Source organism: Arachis duranensis, chromosome 5 (genome assembly GCF_000817695.3).
Source record: "Arachis duranensis cultivar V14167 chromosome 5, aradu.V14167.gnm2.J7QH, whole genome shotgun sequence".
Classification (NCBI taxonomy): Eukaryota; Viridiplantae; Streptophyta; class Magnoliopsida; order Fabales; family Fabaceae; genus Arachis; species Arachis duranensis.
Genome location: NC_029776.3, coordinates 62,645,987 through 62,652,525, shown reverse-complemented (window position 1 = coordinate 62,652,525; position 6,539 = coordinate 62,645,987). Strand labels below are relative to the sequence as shown.

The window sequence follows — 6,539 nt, the reverse complement described above, 5'->3', positions numbered from 1 at the left end:
GCTGACCCACTTGTGCCTCCAAGTTTCTAATGGAGGACCTTATTTCAGTCATGAAACTTTGAGTGGTTTTGATTAGATCATTTGGATGATTTCTCCATGAAGGATTATAGGTGTTTCCATAGGGTTCTCCCATGTAATTCACCTCTTCCATTGATGGGTTTTCAGGATCATAAGCTTCTTCTTCAGATGAAGCGTACTTAGTACTGTCTGGTGCATCTTGCATTCAAGACAGACTTTGAGAAATCATATTGACTTGCTGAGTCAATATTTTGTTCTGAGCCAGTATGGCATTCAAGTATCAATCTCAAGAACTCCTTTTTTCTGATTCATCCCATTGTTCACAGGATTCCTTTCAGAAGTGTACATGAATTGGTTATTTGCAACCATTTCAATGAGTTCTTGAGCTTTTGCAGGTGTCTTCTTCAGATGAAGAGATCCTCCAGCAGAGCTGTCCAATGACATCTTGGACAGTTCAGACAGATCATCGTAGAAGATACCTATGATGCTCTATTCAGAAAGCATGATAGAAGGACACTTTCTGATCAATTGTTTGTATCTTTCCCAAGCTTCATAGAGGGAATCACCTTCCTTCTGTCTGAAGGTTTGGACTTCCACTCTAAGCTTACTCAATTTTTTAGGTGGAAAGAACTTTGCCAAGAAGGCATTGACTAGCTTTTCCCAAGAGTTCAGGCTTTCTTTAGGTTGTGACTCCAACCATATCCGAGCTCTGTCTCTTACAGCAAAAGGGAATAGCATAAGTCTGTAGACCTCAGGGTCAACCCCATTAGTCTTGATAGTGTCACAGATTTGCAAGAACTCAACTAAAAATTGATGAGGATCTTCCAATGGAAGTCCATGGAACTTGCAATTCTGTTGCATTAGAGGAACTAATTGATGCTTAAGCTCAAAGTTGTTTGCTCCAATGGCAGGGATAAAGATGCTTCTCCCATAGAAGTCGGGAGTGGGTGCAGTAAAGTCACCCAGCACCTTCCTTGCATTGTTGGCATTGTTGTTGTTTTCGGCTGTCTTGTCTTCTTCTTATTTGAAGATTTCTGTTAGGTCCTCTACAGAGAGTTATGCTTTGGCTTCTCTTAGCTTTCGCTTCAAGGTCCTTTCAGGTTCAGGGTCAGCCTCAACAAGAATGCTTTTGTCTTTGCTCCTGCTCATATGAAAGAGAAGAGAACAAGAAAATATGGAATCCTCTATGTCACAGTATAGAGATTCCTTGAGGTGTCAGAGGAAGAGAAGAATAGAAGGAAAAGGTAGAAGAATTCGAACTTATCAAGAGAGATGGAGTTCGAATTGTTGATAGTGGAGAAGTGTTAGTCCATAAATAGAAGGATGTGAGAAGAGGGGAAGAAATTTTCGAAAATAAAGTAAAAGAATTTGAAATAATTAAAAGAAATTTTGAAAAATTGATTAATGATTTTCGAAAATTAAAGTTGGGAAAGAAATAAAGTGATTTTGAAAAAGATTTTGAAATTAAAAATAAAAAAGATATGATTGAAAACTATTTTGAAAAAGATGTGATTAAAAAGATATGATTGAAAAGTTATGGTTTTAAACAGATATGATTGACAAACAATTTAAAAAGATTTGATTTTTAAAATTAATGACTTGGCTAACAAGAAAAGATATGATTCAAATATTAAACCTTTATCAACAGAAAAGGCAACATACTTGAAATGTTTGAATCAAATCAATAATTAGTAGCAAGTATTTTTGAAAATGAAGAGAAATTAATTTTGAAAAGATATGATTGAAAAGATATGATTTGAAAAAGATTTGATTTTGAAAAATTTTGAAAACTTGAAAAAAAATTTGCATTAAAAACAAAATCTTCCCTCTTGTGCCATCCTGGCGTTAAACGCCCAGAATGGTATCCATTCTGGCATTTAACGCCCAAAACATGGTACGCTCAATTGTGATCATCAATGGTGCCATCAACATGGTACGCTCAATTGTAATCTCAACTCTTTATCACAACTTCGCACAACTAACCAACAAGTGCACTGGGTCGTCCAAGTAATAAACCTTACGCGAGTAAGGGCCGATCCCACGGAGATTTGTTGGTATGAAGCAAGCTATGGTCATCTTGTAAATCTCAGTCAGGCGGATTCAAATGGTTATGGAGGATTAATAACTAAAAGATAAATAAGACATAAAATAAAGATAGAGATACTTATGCAATTCATTAGTGAGAATTTCAGATAAGCGTATGGATATGCTTTGTCCCTTCTGTCTCTCTGCTTTCCTACTGTCTTCATCCAATCCTTCTTACTCCTTTCCATGGCAAGCTGTATGTTGGGCATCACCGTTGTCAATGGCTACAGTCCCATCCTCTCAGTGAAAATGTTCAACGCGCTCTGCCACAACACGGCTATTCATCTGTCGGTTCTGAATCAGGTTGGAATAGAATCTAATGATTCTTTTGCGTCTGTCACTAACGCCCAGCCTTCAGGAGTTTGAAGCTCGTCACAGTCATTCAATCCTCGAATCCTACTCAGAATACCACAGACAAGGTTTAGACCTTCCGGATTCTCTTGAATGCCGCCATCAATTCTAGCTTATACCACGAAGATTTTGATTAAGGAATCCAAGAGATATCCACTCTTGAAAATACATAAGAACAAGGTCTAGGCATGGCCGAATGGCCAGCCTCCATAATCTAAGAACTAGACATCCAAAGATGATCCTCGGATCTAAAGTGATCAAAAGATTGCAAATACAATAGCAAAAGGTCCTATTTGTAGAGAACTAGTAGCTTAGGGTTTACAAAGATGAGTAAATGACATAAAAATCCACTTCCGGACCCACTTGGTGTGTGCTTGGGCTGAGCATTGAAGCTTTCATGTGTAGAGACTTTTCTTGGAGTTAAACGCTAGCTTTTGTGCCAGTTTGGGCGTTTAACTCCCATTCTTGTGCCAGTTCCGGCGTTTTACGCCAGAATTCTTGAGCTGACTTAAAATGCCTGTTTGGGCCATCAAATCCTGGGTAAAGTATGGACTATTATACATTGCTAGAAAGCCCAGGATGTCTACTTTCCAACGCAATTTAGAGCGCGCCAATTGGGCTTCTGTAACTCTAGAAAATTCCCTTAGAGTGCAGGGAGATCAGAATCCAACAGCATCTGCAGTCCTTTTCAGCCTCTGAATCAGATTTTTGCTCAGGTCCCTCAATTTCAGCCAGAAAATACCTGAAATCACAGAAAAACACACAAACTCATAGTAAAGTCTAGAAAAGTGAATTTTAACTAAAAACTAATAAAAATATAATAAAAACAACTAAAACATACTAAAAACATACTAAAAACAATGCCAAAAAGCGTATAAATTATCCGCTCATCACCCTCCAGCCATGGTTAGAATTATCTCTCCAACCCTGGTTTGAGTTGTCCTGCCACCGTTGGTTATAGTTCCCACTTTGGTTGTAATTGCCGCCTTGTTGATAGTATCCTTGATTCGGGCGGTCATAGAAATTGTGAGTAGCTGCCAAGGTGTTGTCCTCATGTTGGAGCTGTGGACATTCATCAGTATAATGACTGTAATCAGAACATATCCCATATACTCTTTGAGGAACTAGTTGATGGCTCTGTTATGGGGAGGAGGGTTGAGACTGTTGCTGATTCAACTGCATCTGTTTCAGTAGGTTAGTCATTTCACATATAGCCTGTGTGACAGTAGTAGTCTTATTGCTAGAGGAAACCTCTGCAACAATTTTAGGATGTTTGTTCCTATGCTTGTGGTTCCGAGCAGACTCAGTTAAGTCGGCGATCAGTTGCCATGTTTCATCTTTAGTTTTGTACTTTTTTAGAGACCCGTTACTGGCACCATCCAATGTGGTCTTATCCTGAGGCTTCATGCCTTGTGTGAAGTAGCTGATCAATACCAACTTGTCAATCATGTGGTGGGGGCATGCGTCTAGCAGATTATTGAAGTGCTCCCAATATTCATAAAGAGTCTCGGATTCGCCTTGAATAATCATTGAAATTTCTTTCCTCAGTCTATCAGTAACTTCAGTTGGAAAGTATGTTTCCAAGAATTCTCTCCTGAGGGTATCCCAGTTAGTAACAATTGCTTCAGGTTGAGTGTAGTACCACTCTCTCGCCTTTCACTCAAGAGAAAACGGAAAAGCGGCTAGCAGAATAGAAGTCTCAGCCGCACCATTACGCCTAACAGTAAAACAGGTTGTCTGAAAATCTCTGAGGTGCTTGAGAGGCTCTTGAGCAGGTAGGCCATGAAACTTCGGCAGTAGATTAATTAGTGCATTCTTCAGTTCAATATCTGCACCCAGATTTAGATGACGCGCTTGAAAAGGTGGTAGTGTAAAGTCTGGAGCTCCTGCCTCCTGAAGAGTAATCCTTCTGGGAGCTACCATGTCCTCTGCGCTCAAATCAACTGAATCAGTAGAAAGGGAGCCTGTTTCTTCCTTAAATGATGTTTCAAATTCGTCCTCAGAAAGGACTTACCGACGCCGAGCCCCGCCTTATACGTGAGATAGTTCTTTCAATTTCAGAATCAAATACGGGTAGGCTCGAATTAGGTAGTGAACGCGTCATTCAATGAAAGAAACATACAGCTCATGGTAATAAAATAAAATAAAATAAAGTGCAAATAAAATAAAAATCTAACCAATAAATTAGCACACTGTTGCAACTCCTCGGCAACGGCGCCAAAAATTGACGTGGCAAAAAATCACCGATTAAGAGTTTGTAGAGAAAACGGCGTTGCAAGTATAGCTCTTAACCAATAAAGATTCCGCGTATTAATTTAAAAGAGTTGTCATAAAATTAGAATGAAAAATACTGGGAGTATGAATCCCAGGTCGTCTCCCAACGAGTTGCAGAGAGAATGCTAATTTATCAATTAGGGGTTTTCAAGAGAGTTTGAGTTTGGATAATGAGCAATTAAATAGTTGTAAATTAAAGGAATAAAAACTAAGAATGATTATTAATATTCTAATAAAAAAACCTTGACTGGGGGAATGATCAATTGGAAGTTCTATCCTTGTTGGGATTTCTTAGGTGTAGTGTCAAAAAGGTTGTTGTTTTCACTTAGTTAACCCTTACTAAATAAAGGAAAGTCAAGTAATTGAGCTAACTCTTATTTGCAAATCCTAGTCCTCTCCCTTGGGAAGGTCTAGCGTTAGTAAATATAGAACTAGCCAACAACTTCCAGTTTAATCTTCACTTAAGCCTTCCAACTCCAGTGTCTCCTTTTAATCAACCCCCATGTCAAGTAGGGAATCTACTCCATTGACATGAATATAATACTCAAAAAAATAAGAGAAGAAGACATAATAAATTAAATAAAATAGAGACTAAAAATTAATTAAAAGTAAAAGTAATCCTTTGTATCAACAATCCATGAAAATAATCCAATTACCACTTTAAACAAGAACTAAGAATATGGAAGAAATAAAAGAGCAAGTAAGGAAACAAACTAGAATAGTATCTTCAACGGAGGTGATGACTCTTCAATATCCAAAGCAAAAAAAACATAGAACTAACAAACTGTGAATGTAAAGAGAACCTAGAGGAAGAGTAGTTTCTCTATAGATTCAGATCTAAAATCCTAAAACTATCCTAATGCGAATGTGTGTTATTGTGTATTGAGTCTCTACACGTTCCCTGGCTTTATTCTGTGTTTCTGGACTGAAAACTGGGTCAAAACTTGAGGTACAGCAGAGCTCCACACCCTTAATCTATGGTGTGTAGAAACTCCACCGTTGAAAATACTCCACTGTTCAAGCATTCATTCAGAAAGCAAAAAGTATTGTCACGACATCAATATAATTAAACTAATTTCAAGGATAAATTCGAAACTCATGTACTTCTTGTTCTTTTGAATTAAAAACATTTTTCATTTAAGAGAGGTGAAGGATTCATGGAATTATTCATAGCCTTAAGACATAGTTACTAAATACTAATGATCATGAAGTAGAGACACAAAACATAGATAAACATGAAGCATAAAAATCGAAAAACAGAAAAAAAATAAGAGCAAGGAAAGAGTCCACCTTAGTGATGGTGGCACCTTCTTGAAGGACCATTGATGTTCTTGAACTCTTCTATGTCTCTTCCTTGTCTTTGTTGCTCCTCCCTAGTGATTTTGGTGCTCCTAATAATTATGTGGAGGAAAATGTATCTCCTGAGGTATCTCAGGGATTTCTTGATGAGGGAATTCCTCATGTTCTCTTGATGTGTAGTCAAATGCTCTTCTACTGAGCTATGGACCCTTGAGATGAATCTCTCCATCTCCCATGGCTTAGAGGTGGAAGCTTTTTGTCTTCTCTTTTCTCTTTTTTTTTTGAGGTTTCTCTGAATTGTTGATTTTTAGTTTCTCTTGACTTCCTCTTCAGAGTCCTTTCAGGTTCAGGATCTGCTTCAATAAGAATGTTCTTGTCCTTGCTCCTGCTCATATAAAAAAAAGGGAACAGAAAATAATAATAAGGATCCTCTTTGTCCAGATATAGAGGTTCCTTTATGTGAGTAGAAAAGAAGAAGAATAGGAAGGAGAAGAGGAAAATTCGAACTCAGA

General features: G+C 37.8%; 1 non-coding gene across 1 annotated transcript; it reads left to right on the top strand.

The window, feature by feature from the left end:
- Positions 1 to 516: 516 nt before the first annotated feature.
- On the top strand, positions 517 to 624 carry LOC127748161 (small nucleolar RNA R71). Its single transcript, XR_008010104.1, has one exon. It is a non-coding gene; the product is annotated as a small nucleolar RNA R71 (small nucleolar RNA).
- The last annotated feature ends 5,915 nt before the right edge of the window (positions 625 to 6,539 follow it).